Source organism: Tamandua tetradactyla, chromosome 1, assembly GCF_023851605.1.
Source record: "Tamandua tetradactyla isolate mTamTet1 chromosome 1, mTamTet1.pri, whole genome shotgun sequence".
Classification (NCBI taxonomy): domain Eukaryota; kingdom Metazoa; phylum Chordata; class Mammalia; order Pilosa; family Myrmecophagidae; genus Tamandua; species Tamandua tetradactyla.
The window spans coordinates 232,704,356-232,723,179 of record NC_135327.1 but is presented as its reverse complement, the minus strand read 5'-3'; the positions used below and the strand labels follow the sequence as shown (position 1 = coordinate 232,723,179).

Genomic DNA, 18,824 nt, shown 5'->3' with positions numbered 1-18,824 from the left:
CCTGGGCGCGCTCGGGTAGAAGGGGGGTTGGCTCAGGAGGGCGCCCCTGGCTACTGGGTTGGTCATGGCTGACCATCCCGTCTGCTCCTTGTGCACACCCCTTAGGCGTCAGGCCCAGAGGGACACAGGGCTGCGCTGCGCTGGGCAGGGCCGCCGCAGAGTAACAGCCCCCCAAGGAGCTCAGGTGATCCCCAGGGCTCAGACCTAAGAACCAGAGACGCGCTCAGTAAACCGCAGAGAGAGACTCTGCCACGGTGAGCTCCAGCAGCCGTGGGGAAGCCGCCTGGCTCACCTGCCCGAGCCGGGGTCCAGCTCCCCTTCCCTGCAGGGACTTCGCCTGGGAAACGCATCTACAGATGGAAATCTGGGTTTAAAGAAACGTACAGGGCAGCAGGAGTGCTTGGAACGGCTTGGGGCAGGGCCGATCAGGGTGGGGGTCGGCCAGGACGCCACAAGCGAGTCCGGAACACGTGGGGGCCACACGCCCGGGAGAGGGGCCGGAGAAGGCCAGACAGCAGCAGGAGGGGCAGGGGGCGGCACTGCAAGGCGCCCGTGCATGAGCAATACTTGACGTGCTGCTGTAAAAATACTCCCAGAGAAGCTTTCCCACCCCCATTTTACAGATGAATAAACAGAATCTCAGAGGTTAATGCACGCGGCACAGCTTCTCCGTCCTCTGGCTGCACCTGCCGGAGCCTCACAGGCCTGGGCACGGGTCAGTCCATTGGGAGAAACAAACGTTTCCTGGAGGAAGAAGACACTGCCTCCACCTGAGTTTCCGGAAGAATCTTAGTGCCGTGAGGGTAAGTGACGAGCCAGGCCCTCCTGCCAGTTGGGAGGGAAGCTGAAGAAATGAAATAATCTGATCAGAAGGTCAGCCCCGCAGCTGGGCACGGCACATCTCCACGGGGACCATCTACTCGAAGGGCTTCCGCCCTGCAGCACTAAATGAGGATTAAAGGGTATGGTTTTTCTGGGGTGCACAGCACTTCCAAACTAGCGCAAGTGTAGCAGTTTCTTATGGGACACCGTGAAAGAGCGGAAAAGCAGCTAAAGAAGCATCGTACACAAACAACAATTAACTTACAATCGACCACAGACTCGGAGTACCCGAGGGTTCGGCACAATCGGTTTGAGCTTCTGAGAATGAAAACAGCAGCAGGGGGACGTCCACGGCCTAAGTGGGCGCGTTTATTCCGGTCTTCCCGACAAAGTGGGTCAGCCTGAGCCCAGGCGGGCCCTGCGGCCTTAAGGGTCTGAGCGGCTTGTGGTCTGGACAGTGTCTGCAGGTCCCGTCTCAGAGCCGGAGCTCAGGGAGTGCACGGGCTCTGCTCCATGCACCTCACTACTTCCAAACAGAAACCGGGAGTTATCACAGGAAGGGCCACGACCTGTAAATACGGCTCTTTGCCACCAGACCCTTCTTTCAATACCGTCTGTAACATTACGTTAAAACCCTTTTAATTTCTGTTACTCCGAGACTCACAGCCACTGTCCCTTGTAAAACCGTGTCTGTGACATCAAGGAACCTGCTCTGGGCATCTCCTCTCCTGATGGCCACGCTGCGAATTGTCCGTGTGTCCTGACCGCCAGCCTGTGGACCAGGCCTGCCTCTGCTCTCCAGGGACAGGTGGACAGGTGTGTGCCCTTCGCTGACACCTCTGCAAACCCATCATCTGGGGACACGAAAAGAGGGATGCAGCCTGCCTTGAAGCTCCCAAACAGACAACAACCGTGAGCCGTGGGCTCACCCAGAGCCCACGGAGAGTCTGCGCTGCCTCCGCCGCACAGCTACCCCTCCACGCCTCTGCCCCCAGGGCCTGCGCGCTGACATCCGCTGCGCGGTGAGTCGGGTGGCCGCGCTCCTCCACGCCCGACACGCCACCCTCAAGGCTCTACTCAAGCAGGTTTGGCCAAGCTGCGGGCCAGGGCCCCTGTCCAGTCCTGTCCCCTCCGAGTCCTTCCCTGCCATCCACCCGTTACCCATCCTGCAAGCGGCACGTGCTTGCTTCTGTCGTCTTCCCCTAGGAGAAGGGAAGCTGCACGAGAGCAGGGCACACGACAGCAGGGATTTTCAGCCCTTCTGCACTCCCGGGCAGTCTGGAGGTGTGCGGACCCCAGAGAATCACGTTCTTAAATGCAAATGTCCCGACCCATTGCCAGTAGGGCCTTCCGACACAGCCCCTTCGGCTGGGGGTGGCTGTGTCCAGCCAGCATGGGGCCCGGCCTATGACTGGAGCCCTTTAAATTGCATGAAGTGGGGTGGGGGAGCCACAGAAGCAAGAAGCTGATGCAACAGCACCCGGGGGAGAAGGGAGCGAGCAGCAGACCCGAGGACCTGGCCGCGTGGCAGAGGTGCCAGGCTTGCCCAGCGGCTGTTCCAGAAGAAAGCAGCACCTCGACGATGCCTGGGTTTGTCCACTTTCTCAGCCTCAAAACCACGGGCTGATGAATTCTCTCGTTTAAGCCTGACCATTTCTCGGTACCCACTTTGCGTGGTGGCATCGATCCCCAGGGCCAGGGCTGTCACAGAGGGTGCTCGGCCGGCAAGCCCGCCGCCTGAGGTCTTAGGTCCCGGGGACCTGAGAGCCTTTTTCATTTAATGGACAGGGTCGCGGTCGGGTGTGGCTTAACATGCGCGCAGATCCCACGGCGGCACGGGGCCAGCGCCAGGAAGGCCACCTGGGGCTTGGCGCAGCCGTGATGCCCCGCGACACTCATCCACGTGGGCCACGCAGGCAGAGTGAGCCCGAGGAGCCTGGCCTGCGTCGGAGGCGAGGCGGGTCCTGTGTGGCTCCGAGGCAGCAGGGCCACGCGCTCTCTCCCCTGCGTAGACAGACACATGAAAACCAACCCGCGGCAAAAGCAGGAAGTCAGACCCGACCTGCTGCCCTGCCCACGGCCAGCAACTCAGAGCAGGGCACCAACGCTAAGTGACCAGCGTGGAGGGGGCGCCCAGCCCCCACCCGGGGACAGGGGTGCCCCACGGCCAGCAAAGGTGAACCCGATGGGCAAATCCCCCGCAGGGCGGCACCCTCCCCACTGCGCACAGGCATTCCACTTGGCGCTGACCTTCCCCAGACCTGGCATGGGGATCTCTGTTGTGAACCTTACACGGCAGATACTTTAATCTAAGAAAATCCAACTATTCTTATGCTACAGAAATAAGTACTTCTAAATTTTCAGCCAACAACTAGAACTTTCCCAACTCCTTTAGCAAAGCCAGGGCAGTCCGAGTCCCTGAGGCGTCTCGTGTTTGCCTTGCGCCCAAAGTGCTCCGTCAGCCACCCCCACCCCCAAAGAATTAATGTTTTAGGAGCGTTAATCAGACAAAGCAGGGCAGGCACTGGGAACGCCTCCTTTCCCTGGTGCTTACGCAGAATTAGCCGCAGGAAAGTGAAACCGACTCACTGGTCAGCCCGAGAGTCTCCGTGTGCCACTCCCTGGCTAGCAACACCATCGAGATAAAGGAGCAGAGTTCAGCAATGTTGATTTCACCAAAAAATGTCAGTTCTTCTGAATTAATTTTAGGAGTTGTGTTTTAAATTAAGTGCCATTTCTTTTAACCAAGCACTCAGAAAATAACTGTCCATAACAGAAAAAAAATTTACCATCACCATTTTTATACAAATGTTGTGCTGTTTCATAAAAACAGCAAGAATAACTTATGTGGTGAATCCTAAGTTAAAGGTGGTAGAAATTATTTCTTGACAAAAAGGATGGACTTATTTCTTTTTCCCTGAATTATCTTAAGGAAACCATATTCATAATCTAATAATAAAGCCTGGGATGAGTGTGACTGGTTTGCATTTTGTCGGTGCTGCCTTAAAAAAACTGTTGTTAGAAACATGATTTCATGTAAAAGGTGGAAGGGAATGAGTGTATAATAATTTTAATGTACGACACGCACTAAACATGACAGCAAGGAACCTGTTTTTTCAGGAGTTTACAGATTGCCCCTTAGAGCTCAATCTGATGTATTTTCTATTTTTGCTGGGAACAACCTTCAAACAATATTAAAGAATCAAATTTGATTAGGATTAACCTGCTATTATTCCTGGCATTTATCCATGTGTCAGTGATTGAAGGAAATTACTTAGGCCTGCAAGAGAAATGTCCACTACCATCTTGGTTTTAAGGGGGAAAGAAGGAGCAAAGAGACATTATCTGCAAATAATGAATACTCTCACAAATTCTGCTCTAAAAATTGGACTTAATGCCCCCGAAAGAATTCAATTCTGCCTTTGCTGAACACAAAGACCTCTGGAGTTAAAGACGTGTTAAAACCACCGCTTGACTTTGCATTCATGTTTGTACATATGTGCAAATATGAAGCCACCTAAAAAAGAGAAAACAAGCCTAGAGTTTTCAAGTCTTGTAATTCATATTTTAGTAAGCATGCCACCACAATTTTGGCAAAGAGTTTCTACCACTTCAAAGTTATTTTTATTTCCCTGCTTTTCTAAGGCAAATGCTTTCTGAAGGTTTCCCAAACCCTTTCAGTAACTGAAACCACTAGATGCCTTCAAGTTTTCAAATCATGGTTCTGCTCAAAGTGCCTGTCTTAAGAGGAATAAAAGCATCGTCGACTTACCCACGAGACATTTTTTCCCTTTGGTGCTTTCAGCATGACAACCTGCAGTGCTGAGGCCACCACCAGCAGTTTCAGCAACATGGAAAATCCCAGGGGACTATTCCGGAGCCCTCTGTTACCCAAATGCATAAAGTCCCCTGGTGTGCCAAACACAGCGAGGGTGAGGGTTGGGGGCCCCTCAGACAACCTGCTCTTCTTTTTGTGTTCAGTGTGTCAACACACACAAGTCAGGCCACAGCCACAGGCCCCCAGGACGCAGAAGCAGGCAACTCTGGAGGGTCTCCCATGCACCCCCAAACCCAGAGTGGCTCATCACTGTAAAAACCACACTTGAATCCGTGTGGAAAGCTCCAGGTCACGGAGGCGTTCCCCACGCAGGGAGCTGGGTGCAGGATGCCAGGGGAGGGAAGGCAGGCGCCAGGACGCGGGGTCCACTGCAGGTGGCCTCCGGGTGAGCAGGTGCTGGCCTCCAGGGCTGCCAGGGGATAAAGAGGACGCGGAGCTGGGTTTCCATAAATAATCCAGGCTCAGGGGCTGCACCTGCCGGCCCTCCCGAGGCTGCGCATGGCTGACCTGCCGCGGCTGCAGCTCCCCCGCCGCGGGCCTCCTGAGACGGCTCCTCTGTGGGAAGGGGAGCGGGCCGAGGCCCCGGGACAGGGCAGGCTGGTGACCTGCGGCTCCCTGGCAGCCGAGCCCTGCGCTCTGGCTCAGCCTCCTGCCCGTGGGATTAGCCCCGACCCAGGCGACACGTGGCGCTGTCCCTGGGGATTAGTGGGCGCTGGTGGACCGGATCGCACGGCAGGCCCTCAGCCAGCTGCAGTGTCCCCGGAAACGGCCGCTCCGGAGGCCTTCTGGAAGGATCAGCTGGGGGACCCCCCGCCTGCAGAGACAGGTGCCCTGAAACCCACGGGAGGCTCGCAGGCCAGAGCAAGGGGTCTCCCACTCCACTTCATTTTGCTTTTCTCCCAAAGTAATGCCCCCACCGTGGAAGTTAAGCTGTGTTCTCACGCTTCCCGGAGATCCTTTCCCTGGGGGTAGGAAGCAAGGCAGGGTACCAGGGGCCCCTGTGCCGAAGGCGAAATCCGTGAGACCGGGTGTGGTGCTGGGCAGCCCAGGCACATCAAACGGGGGAGTGGGCGCTGGCCGGGAGAGGCCTGCAGACAGCTCTCGGGCGACTCTGGATTTGCCTTCCTGGGGGCCGTTCCCAGTCTACTCCAGAACTTTCTTCAAGGACCTTCTACTGCCCTCTGTGAGGGCCAGGGACGGGCCCCACTGGGGCTTTATGTCACGACACCCCAGGCTCCTCTCAGGGCGTCACTTGATCGCGTCTGGGCAAAGCACAGACAGACAGACAGACTGCGGTAGGACGGCCAGGGCAGCGCCCTCGGGGCCATGAGACCTGGGGGGGGGGAGCAGCGGAGCCCCTCCAGGGAGCCAGTGTTCGAGACTCCGACTCCGCACCCCAAAGTATACACCCCAAATGGAGGCAGTACGGATCACTTTTGACTAAAAAATCCCCGATGTTGTAGTTACAATTGCAGACATGAACTGACACTTCAACCAATTCAAAATCAGAGGAGTAAAAATAGACACAAAAACGGGAATAAAACATTGTTTTTTAAGTCATGGTTTTTCCTTAGCTTATTGTGAGTTTCCCACGTGTTTCTGTGTGTGTCTGTGTGTGTGTCTGCATGTGTTTTCCATAGATCTGGGTCTGCATGTGTCTTTGTGTGTCTGTGTGTGCCTGAGTGTGTTGTGTCTTGTGTACTGGTATTTGTTGTCTTGTAGGTTTGTGTGTGTCTGTGTGTCTGTGTGTGTGTGTGTGTGTGCACATCTGTGTGTGTGTGAATCTCATCTGCCTCATTATGTGTTAAGCTATCTAAGGACCTGGCTGGCATCTCCTCTTTTCTTCTCCAGGGAATACAATACTTATGGTTGCTCAATAACTGTTGTTGCCTAATTGGTTACAATCCCTTTATGAATTAAAAAAAAGGCTCTTTGAATATAATTTTCAGTTAAAATGTTCTGCAATATAACACTATTGAAAAACGAACAAGGCATTTTGGAACCTGATGTTTCGACTGAAATATGAATCTAGGGATTTACTTAGACTTGTAGCTTTTTATTTCAAATTTCTGCCCAATCCAGAGCAAGCTTAGGGCTCTAGAAGGGAGTTGGCATATAAGTAAGACCAGATCATATAACACTCCTTCTAGAAATACTTAGCTTCAAAGTACACCTAAATCTTTGTTCCCTTGAATCATAATGGTCTGGAGTCTAAGCAACAGTTCTCTGCAGCTTTTCTGAGCCTCTTTCATTAATTTGGATGATTACAAAGTCCTAGCGTAAGAACGTCAGAATTTATTTTGAAAACTTGAATTTCTAATACTGTCTAAATTATTTATATATTTGATTTAAACTGTAAGTTATTTCATGGACTATCTGCATTTTCCCCGAGTTGAAGAACCTCAACTTGGCATCCTTGGACGCAAAGGGGTCCGAGGGTAAAACTCAGAGGGTTCATGAACATCGATGAGGAACAGGCATCTTTATTTTCGGTAACTTCCGGCTGAAATTCAGCATTGCTTTCCATTATGAATGTTGGCAACAAGCCATAGTAATATTGGTCACACCTGTGACGCCACCCATGGAAATCCCAGATCTTTTCACAACAGATTCTAACTGCTCCAGATGCTCTGAAATACAGCCCCACCCTCTAGTTAGAGAAACACATGCTGAGTTACTTAGGGGAAAGCTGCACTGACTCTGCAGTTTATTTTGAAATGCATAAAAACAATAAGAGAGTTTGCTGATTGATGGGTGGATGGATAGATGAAAAGATGTGATAAAATGGGAGGATGTAAACGGACGTTAATGGCCGAATCTAGAGAGTGGATACACACAGGTGTTCTCTCTATGATTTCAACCTTGCTCCACGTTTGAAATTTTTCTTAATAAAATGTTGGAAAAATAGTGTGTTCTTCACCCTTCAAAATTGTGATAGTAATTAAACCCATTATCAGTGACACTACTGAATGCACTAATAAGAACGACACACAATATCGACACACGACACACAATATCTATCACAGATTTGGTTTGAGGGATATGCTGAAATCTTATTTCAATAGGATTATTTTCTTTTATAATTCTTCATAGTTCATATTATGCACTTAAAATACTGCTCCTAGAAAGGGTTCCCTAGGCGTCACCAGACCACAAATGGTCCATGGCACAAGCAGTTTGTTTCATCTCTAAGACTCTGTCTTCCCCAGAGTGTGGAGTGCGCCGTTCCCCGGAAGAGCCACGCCTTCTAATCTCGTGGGTGCAGCCCCACCATGGGTGGGACTTTTGATTAGATTATTCCTGTGACAATGGGGCCCCACCCTCTCAAGGTGGGTCTTAGTTTACTGGAGTCCTTAAAAGAGCTCCTGAAGAGAGAGCGCTGAGAGCCGACCCAGAGGGCAGAGGGCACAGAAGCTCAGCGCAGAAGGCGGACGCAGGAGCCCAGAGCCAGGAGAGAGGCCAGCAGACGTGGCCACACGCCTTCCCACGGGACAGAGGCGCCCCCAGGCCCCGTCGGCCTTCCTGAGCCAAGGCACCTTCCTCTGGATGCCTTAATTCGGACAATTCTAAGGCTTTAGAACTGTAACTTGTAACTTAACAAATCCCCTTTGAAAAAGCCGATCATTTCTGGCGGGTTGCACTCCGGCCGCCTTAGCAAACCGAAACCCATGCTGAGGTGTCCCTGCTCGAAAAGGTTCTCTGTGGTTCTACTGGTGACTCTGTCTGTTCCTTTGGACAGCAGCTATGACAAAGGCCACAGCCTGGTTGACTTCGGCCGCAGGAGCTCGTGGTCTCAGGGTTTGGAGCTGGGCGTGTGTGCAGGGAGGTGTCTGAGGGCGTGCCTCCTCCTGGAATCTGCAGTGTCCCCGCGTTGTCCCCAAACGGCCTCACACCCTCGCCCTGGCCAGCCTCTGCCCTCTGCCGCCTTCATGTCCAGCTCCCTCCCCCTGACTCCAGGTGGCCTCAGCTGGAGAAAGTCCCCGCAGATCCTATCCACAGACGTCCAACAACAGACGTCTCTAGGGCCCCATGTACGAGGGTCCCATAGCCTGCGACACGGGTTAAGACTGAACACGGCCTCGGCGGGTGCGTGATCCACCCCCCCACCCCCGGTTCACCCAGACGCTGGGACAAGGTAGCGAAGGGTCCTGCCCGCAGATTTCAGGGGCAGCCTGGCCCTGCCCACACCATGATGCGGGCCTGGCCGCAGGTCCCGCTTGCTTTTGGCCCCCCACACCTGGCCCTTTGTTTCCAGCAGCCCCAGGAGACGAGACCCCTCCTGCTTCAAGGACCGAGCACAGGTTCTCATGCCCAGTGGACCCCTGTTCTAGTTTGCGAGCTGCCGGAATGCAGTATACCGGAGACAGAACGGCTTTTAAAAACGGGAATTTAATGAGTTGCTAGTTTATAGTTCTAAGGCTGAGAAAATGTCCAAATTAAAACAAGTCTATAGAAATGTCCAATCTAAGGCATCCAGGGAAAGATACTTTGGTTCAAGAAGGCCGATGAAGTTCAGGGTTTCTCTCTCAAGTGAGAAGGCACATGGCGAACACGGCATCATCTGCTAGCTTCCTCTCCTGGCTTCCTGTTTCATGAAGCTCCCCGGGAGACATCTTCCTTCTTCATCTCCAAAGGTCGCTGGCTGGTGGACTCTGCTTCATGGTGCTGCAGCATTCTCTGCTCTCTCTGAATCTCTAAACTGTTTCCTCTTTTATAGGACTCCAGAAACTTATCAAGACCCACCCAAATGGGTGGAGACATGTCGTCACCTAATCCAGGTTAACAACCACTCTTGACTAAATCACATCTCCAGGGAGATGATCTGATTACAGTTTCAAAGAGACAGTATTGAATAGGGATTATTCTGCCTTTATGAAATGGGATTTAGATTAAAACATGGCTTTTCTAGGGGGCATACATCCTTTCAGACCAGCACAGCCCCCCAGAAGATCTACCAGTGCCTGCATCACAGACACGAGACCTCATCACAGGCTGGTCTCTCGGCGTGGGGAGCCATCACCCCTACAAGTAACGTAAACTCACAACGGACATGGGGGCCGCCAGGTCTAGTGTCTACAGAGACTTTCCCAGCTGCCAAAACCAACACGACGCAATGGTGTGGTTTAAATGAGAAGTTATCGGCTCACGGCTGAGAGGAATCCACAATGGAGGTGTCAGCACGGGGTCAGCACGGGGATCAGCATGGGGTCAGCCCGGTGGTCAGCCCAGCGGTGCTTTCCCCGGGAGGCCACCCGCATCCTGGGTTGCTGCCGCGATCCTGGCTCTTGGCTTTTCCATCGTGCGGCGAGGCCCAGGGCGGCTGTCCCTTCCCTGCAGGGTCCCGCCGACTCCCGGCGTCCTGTGTCCCTGTGCCTGTCCCTACATAGCCTCCAGCAATAGGACCACGGCCACTCTGGCTCGGCCACACCTTACCTGGGAAGGTCCTCTCAAGGCCCTGCCTCACAGGCAGGCTCACACCCCCAGGAATGATGAGGGGTCAAAACATGTTGTTCTAAGGTACGTAATTCAACCCCCAAAAGACTAGGGTACAGTTTATGTTCCTTGATGTGATTCTGCATTTAGTGCACGTATTTTCAACGCAGGAATTAATCTTCAGGAGAATTTGATTGTGTCCATCCAGGTATATCTCAGGGACCTTGAATATATCAGCAAAATCTTTTAACTGATCTTTTAGCAAGATTGTCAAAACTGGAAACAGATGAGATAGATGAACAAATCAGGCGATAATGAAAAAAAAAGGCAGTGAAAGGAGAGGTCCTTTCCAGTCAGCATGAGCCTGCAGGGCCTCTGTCCCCAGTGGACGAGGAAGCCATGTGCCGGAGCCTTGACAGTCCAGGAGCCACTGTGACTCTGCACCACAGGGAGCGGGGGCCCAGGGGCCTGTGCACAGGCAGACCCCAACCCAGCCCCTGCAGCCAGGCCCCACTCTGCAGGCTCAGCAGGTGCATCTGCCAGGTGGGATGCGAGCTGCCCCTCTGCCCCTCTGTCCTGCAACCCCTCTGTCCAGTTGTCCTGCAGTCCCTCTGTCCTGTTGTCCTGCAGCCCCTCTGTCCTGTTGTCCTGCAGCCCCTGTGCCCTGCAGCCCCTCTTCCCCGCAGTGCCCCTCTCCTGCAGCCCCTCTGTCCTGCAGCCCCTCTGTCCTGCTGTCCTACAGCCCCTGTGCCCTGCAGCCCCTCTTCCCTGCAGTGCCCCTCTCCTGCAGCGCCTCTGCCCTGCAGCCCCTCTCTCCTGCAACTCCTGTGTCCTGCAGCGCCCCTCTTCCTGCAGCCCCTCTGCCCTGCAGACCCCCTCTCCTGTAGCCCCTTTGTCCTGCAGCCCCCCCTCCTGCAGACCCCCTCTCCTGTAGCCCCTTTGTCCTGCAGGCCCCCTCTCCTGCAGCACCCCTTGTCCTGCTGTCTTGCAGTTCGCCTGGCTCTGGTCTCCACTGCAGTGTGATGTGTGCCCCTCATGGACCCCATCGCTGCAACTCTCCAGTCTGGGTACCCCCAGGGCTCGCCCAGCTAGCACAGCTGGAGTGGGGTTGGGCACTAAACTCCCCCCAGGGAGGGCTCCCCAAGAGCTGGGGGCAGGAGCTGGTGGGGCAGGGTCCTAGTGTTGCCTCTTCTCAGGGATTGCTCCAGGGGTTCCGGCACATTCTCAGGGGGCTGGTGGGTTAGGCCCTTCCTGGCAGCCCCTCCTGCTCCTGTGCCCCAGAGACCATGCGGTGAGTGGCCGGCATGGGGCCCTCATCTCGGGCCTTGTTTTGGGGAAATGCTGGACTGGCCAGCGGGGAGCAGCCCCCAGGTCTGGGCCGGCCTAGGGCAGACTCTGCTAACAAGGGGGCGGCGGGTCTGCAGCATGGAACGTGCTCAGTGAGCCCCTCCCGGGAGGGCCCTGGACGGGGGGCCAGCAGATGTGTCCCCTTTGGGGCCTTCGGTCACTCACCAACAAGCCTGACACCCCGGGACATCCTGTAAGGCCTCCAACGGCTGTGTGGCATTCAGCAGGTGCTCACTAAATGCCTGCGGGTGAACTGAGTGGCCCTAACCCTTGACTGTCCTGCCTCTGCACGTCCCACCGGGGCCTTGCCCTGACCAGGTAGAGGTCCGTCCTGAACCCCAGCTGCCTGGGTAACCTGGATGCAGGTGACGCCGCCGGGGATGGTACGGGGGGCGGGCAGGGGCTGTGGTCAGGCCCGCCTGCGAGGGACCCCGACTCCTCCACTCAAGAGGGACCCCGACTCCTCCACTCGAGAGGGACCCCAACTCCTCCACTCGAGAGGGACCCCGACTCCTCCACTCGAGAGGGACCCCAACTCCTCCACTCGAGAGGGACCCCAACTCCTCCACTCGAGAGGGACCCAAACTCCTCCTCCCGCGAGGGACCCCAACCCGTCCACCTGCAACCTGTGGCAGCACAGCACGGCCTGGCCTGGGACGGCAGGACGGTGAGCTGTGGGGCCCAGATCCCCTGCACGAGGCCCCGGCTCCACCTGGCCCGCGGGGTTGCTGGGCACGAGGAAGAAGGACGCAGTTGCTCCGTGAAGCACAGGGGGCCACCTGCTCTGGGCTCTTGCTCGCTCTGCAGGACACACCTGGCCGGGGGGGTTGGCCCAACCCTGTCGGGGCCTCTGTTGTCCCCCGTCAGCGGGGCCGTCCCCGTTCACCTGCCACGGCTGAAGCCGAGATCAAACGGAACACGTCAGGAGAGTGACGCGGGGGCTGTGAGGGCGACGTGTTGGGGAGGCCATGGCCAGGCTGCCGCTCACTCTGCACGCTGCACAAGGCCAGCCCGGGGCTGAGCTCTCCAGTGGGAGGCGGTGATCTGTGTCCACCAGGGAGCTGACCTTTTTCTAACACGCACAGAGCACAGCTGGGGTGTACGATACACGCGCAAACGTGAGGTCGGGGGCTGCTGGTCTGGTGCTGCTGCTGTGCATGGGGCAGCCTGCAGCCCTGAGGCCACGAGAAGGGGCTGCATCATCCCCCCAGCTGGGGGCAGGTGTGGGTTGGCACCGGGGAGGTGCTCGGTCAGTGTTCCCGGCTCCCCCCGCCTCCCTTCCCCCATCTCTTCCTCCCCTCCCCCTCCCCCTCCCCCTCCCCTCCTCCTCCCCTCCCCTCCCCCTCCCCTCCCCCTCCCCTCCTCTTCCTGTCTATCTTCTCCACCCCACCCTCCTTCTCCTATAAATGCAAGTCACTAGCACTATGCCAGCTGAAGGTGCCAATTGTGGCGGAAACACACCAAGTATTAATAATTCAAAACCCAATTTACATCTATTCAAAACTAATCCATGTGCACTCATGCTTTTGAATGAGGTCAATTAGCAATGTCTAAAACTGTTTTCCCTCATTTTTAATATATAATAAATAATCACATACTGTAGTAAATGATGTGCTAATACCGTCCTGAATCGCGAGCCTAATAAGCAGACCCACGAGCCCAGCGGCCAGGGCTGCTGACCCACAGGCTACCAAAGCCGAGCTCGAGGGCCGCCGTGGCTCCCGGGCAGGGTGTCGTCCCGTGGGCCGAGGCAGGGGGCCGGGCCCGGCGTCAGGGCCCCTGGAGCGCGCCCGGAGAGCTGGCCTCGCTCAGGCAGGCGCTGTGAATCCCGCCCAGGGCCCTGGCACATCTGTGATGGGCCATAGCGGTGACTCTCCGACGCGCTACTGCTGGCTGAGCCTGTCCTCAAGGACAGGGGGCAGCCATCGCGGTGACCTCCGTCCTGGGCCACATGGGCATCCCCTGCGCGGAAACCACCCCGCTGGCGTCCGCCAGGCCTCCGAGGCGCCGCCGAGCAGGACCCGCGGCCGCTCACCACCCGAGGGGACAAGGACGCTCTGGCCTGGCCCTGCCCTCGCCGCGGTCACGGGTGCGACACCGCGCTCGGCTCCCCCGGCAGTGAATGCGGGGGGCGGGGGCTCTGTACGGTGCCGCCGGGTCCCTTCCAGGAGCACAGGACCATCATCCCACCAAGACAGGGGCAGCGACAGAGCCAGCCAGACCCACCAGATTTGATTAAACCGGTCAGTGAGGAGGTCAGAGTGACCATGACTGAGAAGGAGCGGAGGAGCGAAAACAGTGAGGCTTCTCGAAGCTTCCCAAGTCCTCAGCCCCAAGCAAGACTCACTAAAGATAAGGAACCCAACCATTTCCAGAAATACCTGAAATACAGTGTGAAAAGCAGGACTGCCTTTGGCCATCCTTCCACTTCCTAGCTCTGTTTCCTTTAATATGAATACAATTTTGGTTTAAGTAAGTCACATTTTTGTGAGCAAAACTAGGAAAATGAGAAGGACATGCTTACTTCTTGTCCCCAGGCCCGGCCCTCTCGGCCCCTCCCTGGCCGGCTCAGGCCCACTGGGGCGCTGCCCGGCCCCCCAGGCCACACTCACGCCACCCAGAGCTCCCGCAGGCCCCACCCCGACGCCCTGGGCCCCTCACCCAGGCCGAGGCGCATGTCACAGCACCCAGGCAGAGCCCGGCTCCTCTCTTCCTTGTCATATGAAGGTGGGGAAGTCCCACGATAAGGTGCAAAGTTAACAGGGGAACAGCAACTTAGAAAATAATCTTCTTATTACACTTGTCAGCATGCAAACCTTCTGTATCAGCCAGAAAATATCGATTTCTGGACAGCGTCAGACAGCAAAGCCACATCTGAGCTCGGAGTCAGGACACCTGACTCTGTGTGAGATCCCACGGGCAGGCCCTGGCCGCTCGGCCAATTCCCGGGGCCCCCCTGCTGGGGAAGCACGGACACCTGACGCAGGAGGCAGAAGAAACACAGATGAAAAAGGAGAGGCTACGCCCTGTCCCGTCTGCCTGCCCATGGCCCATCCTCGCCTGTCCGAGAGAAGCAGCATCTGCTGGGCTCCAGGCCACACCGGAACCCAAGTGCGTGAATCAACCGACCGCAGAGTCAAACGTGAGGGTGTCACCTATGGTTCGTGACAATTGTGCATTGCTCTGCCACGGCCATGGACCCGGCGCCCGTGCCTCCTCTCTGCCGTGCCCTGCCTCGCCGTGTCGCGCCCGACGGCTCGGGTGACTGCGCCTTGCCCGTGTTAGAGCAGCATGCCCGTCCTCTTGTCGAGAGGGACAGACACACTGAAGTCCCACAAGCCAAGGAGCCTCGAGCCCTTTGCCCTGCCCCGGTCTCCCCGGCACCCCTGCTTGCAGGCCCAGGCTCGGCTCCATGTGCCAGCTCCACCAGCCGGGCAGCGCTCCACCCCCACATCAGCCTTCCGCAGGATTCTGACCAGAGCTCCCCAGGACCCCCGACGGGCCGTGGGCGGGGGCTCACCCCTGCCCGCCCCTGCTGCTCATTGGGCACTCTCTGCGCGGATTCCCTGTTGACCCCTTGCCCAAGCCCCTGCCTTAAGCATAGAGGGGCTGGCTGTCTGGTTTGGGAAGCGAGGCGCAGCGCTGGGTGCCCACAGGGCTGGGGGGCCCCAGGGAAGGTGGGGGGCTATTGAGGGCACGGCCGACATCCGATCAGGGGCCATCCCAGCTGACCTCTGCACATCACCACTTTGCTTGTAGGCTTAATTTAGCGTGAAGTTGCCGGGCGGTGCCGTCTTTTTGCCCAAAGTCTGCACAGCTCTAACCTTCAATATTACACGAAGTTGGAATCGATGCACGACATGCAGATATTCTGCATTAATTCATTGTTAATTTGAGATTCCTGTGAAATATGTGTTAGTACCTTGATTTACTGAAATTTATGGAAGACTGGCAAGGAATAAAGGAAAGTTGAATCATAAGTTCCTTATTTAACATGAACAAATTTTCACTTTTCTGGTTACAATTAAGTCAGATATTTTAAAACCAGAAAAGTTGGTTCATACTAATAAAAACTGACAGTGGAAGCTTTGCTTTGACATTTTAACAACATGTGCTTGGTTGAACCACACTCTGATTTAGAAACACTGATCACACTTGCTGCCTAGTCTATGCTGCCCCAAAGTAGAGGTACTGGTAGCTAAATTCAAAATTTAAAGAAACATAAAACCTCAGGAGCTGCAGGGAGAACGTGAACGCACTTTACTTTCTTCAGGGAGATCCCAGAACCAGGAGGCTGCTCTTGGCACGCCCTCCCACCCACTCCTGGAAGCACAGCTGCGCTCTCGGCATGGGATCCCTGCCATGAGGCTTCCCGGTCCCGGCCGGAGGCAGGACGGAAGTGAGCAGGATGCTGCGGGGACATGGGTCTGCATGCTGGTGTCCGGGGGCCACAGGGGAGGGAGCACAGGGGAGGGAGCACAGAGGAGGGAGCACAGAGGAGGGGGCCGCAGGGGAGGGAGCACAGGGGAGGGAGCACAGGGGAGGGAGCACAGGGGAGGGAGCCACAGAGGAGGGGGTCACAGGGGAGGGGGCCACAGGGGAGGGAGCACAGGGGAGGGAGCACAGAGGAGGGGGCCGCAGGGGAGGGGGCCGCAGGGGAGGGGGCCACAGGGGAGGGAGCCGCAGGGGAGGGAGCACAGGGGAGGGAGCACAGAGGAGGGGGCCACAGGGGAGGGCGCCGCAGGGGAGGGGGCCACAGGGGAGGGAGCCGCAGGGGAGGGAGCACAGGGGAGGGAGCACAGAGGAGGGGGCCGCAGGGGAGGGGGCCACAGGGGACGGAGCCGCAGGGAAGGGGGCCACAGGGGAGGGGGACACAGGGGAGGGAGCCGCAGGGGAGGGGGACACAGGGGACGGAGCCGCAGGAGCTCCGGCAAGGGGTTTCAATGTACCGAGGGCAGCACTGCCCTGCCCTGCAGATGGCCACCAGCTGAGCTGAGCAGGGAGCTCTGGACTCAGTGTCCATGTCAGAGACCCTGGAAAAGCCAGGTCACTTCCCGAGCTGGAAAGGGCAGAGGAAACACAGAACAGCCAACCAGCTCAGGACACACGTCAGGGGGCCATCTTGGTTTGGCAAACTGGCAAGTGAACAGAACACAACCAGCCTCCAGAAGATGCTCCTCCACCTGATGGCAGTTCTCCACCTGACGATGCTCCTCCACCTGAAGAGGCTCCTCCACCTGATGGTGCTCCTCCACCTGACAGACTCCTCCACCTGAAGAGGTTCCTCCACCTGAAGGCACTTCTCCACCTGAAGATTCTCCTCCACTGGAAGATGTTCCTCTACCTGAAGCTTCTCCTCTGCCTGATAGGCTCCTCCACCTGATGGCAGTTCTCCACCTGAAGATACTCCTCCACCTGATGGTGCTCCTCCACCTGACAGGCTCCTCCACCTGCCGGTGCTCAGGTGTGAAGGTCAATGGGAGGACTCAGCGCAGGGGAAATATCACAGGGAGAAAGAGAGTCAGAGACAGACCCTTGGTGGAGGGCGCTGCCCTTGAAGGGGGGTCACGTCAGGGTTTCATGTGCTTCCTGGTCTGTAGAAGCGAGAATTCTGCTGTTTGTGAATGCATTGTGCACACTATAATTGTTTGTGAATGCATTGTGCACTCCATAATTGTTTGTGAATGCATTGTGCACTCCATAATTGTTTGTGAATGCATTGTGCACACTATAATTGTTTGTGAATGCATTGTGCACACTATAATTGTTTGTGAATGCATTGTGCACTCCATAATTGTTTATGAATGCATTGTGCACTCCATAATTGTTTGTGAATGTATTGTGCACACCATAATTGTTTGTGAATGCATTGTGCACACTATAATTGTTTGTGAATGCACTGTGCACACCATAATTGTTTGTGAATGCATTGTGCACACTATAATTGTTTGTGAATGCACTGTGCACACCATAATTGTTTGTGAATGCACTGTGCACACTATAATTGTTTGTGAATGCACTGTGCACACCATAATTGTTTGTGAATGCACTGTGCACACTATAATTGTTTGTGAATGCACTGTGCACACCATAATTGTTTGTGAATGCATTGTGCACACAATTGTTTGTGAATGCACTGTGCACACCATAATTGTTTGTGAATGCATTGTGCACACTATAATTGTTTGTGAATGCATTGTGCACACCATAATGACAGTTCAGAAATGAAAACTTAATGCACTTCCTTGGGGAGATTTAAATAAAATTTTTTAAAACCATAATAATGTAAATAAATCAGAGGCTGATTCTGTATGAAAGAACACGCCGGGTTTCTGTCTTAAAACGTCTCCGAGCATGCAGGAGAGCTCATGACCTGGGGAATGCCCAAGCTGTGCCCTCCCATCAGCGGCTGGCAAACGTGAAGGGGCAAAGGCCCCTGACCCACAAGACAGTCCTCACTGCCATCTCAGGGCTCTCTCTCGTGGGGGTGGCAATGAGCAGACAAAGGGAGCCGGTGCAGGAAACTTCTCACACTTACTAAATCACTTTCAAGTATTTTCAGTGCTTTTACAGGAAACAAAAGTCTGAGGTGCAGAGGGGAAGGAGGGCTTCTTCCTTTGAGGTGACTTGGAAAACCTCTTGTTGACCCCTTTCCTTCTGGGGCGCCTCTCTCTGCTTTTATGGCCTTTACATCTGGCTTCATGGAAACAAGTGGGCACACTCATCAAGTCCAGCTGAATTAACGATGCTCTGAGAGCAGCCAGCAGACCCTGTGGGCACACGCCATCGCCTCAGATGCAACCGTTTCTTAAATGCTGCCAGAATGTGACATACCAGAACTGGAATGGCTTTAGAAAGGGAATTTAATAAGTTACAAGTTTGCAGTTCCAAGCCTATGAAAATGTCCAAACTAAGGAATCCAGGGAAAGATACTTTAATTCAAGGAAGTTCAATGGGTCAGGGACACCTCTGTCACCAGGGAAGTCACATGGCTGGCATCTGCTGGTCCCTTGCTCCTGGGCTCTGTTGCTTTCAGCCTCTGTCCCTGTGGGGATTCCTCACTTTGCTTCTCCAGGGCTGGCTTCCATCTCTTGGCTTCCCTTGGCTCTCTCCAGGTTCTGGCTTCCTTAACATCTCATGGTGATGTCTGCTGGGCTCCAAGCATCTCCAAACATCCATGTCTCTGCTCTCCATGTGTCGGGATCTGTGTCAGCTCTGCCCTGAAGTTTCTGTTGGCTCTAAGGCTTCTGTAGTTTCTGAGGTTTCTCCAAAGTGTTTCCCCTTTTAAAGACTCTAGTAAACTAATCAAGACCTACCTGGAATGGGTGGAGTCACATCTCCATCAAAATGTCACACCTACAGCTGGGCGCCCCACATCTTCATG

At 55.3% G+C, this 18,824-nt stretch overlaps 1 protein-coding gene across 1 annotated transcript in view; it reads right to left on the bottom strand.

Annotated features, from left to right (window-relative positions):
* The window catches only part of CACNB2 (calcium voltage-gated channel auxiliary subunit beta 2), a 260,397-nt gene that overhangs the window by 124,695 nt on the left and 116,878 nt on the right, over window positions 1-18,824 (bottom strand). The gene's annotated exons all lie outside the window — the stretch shown is intronic.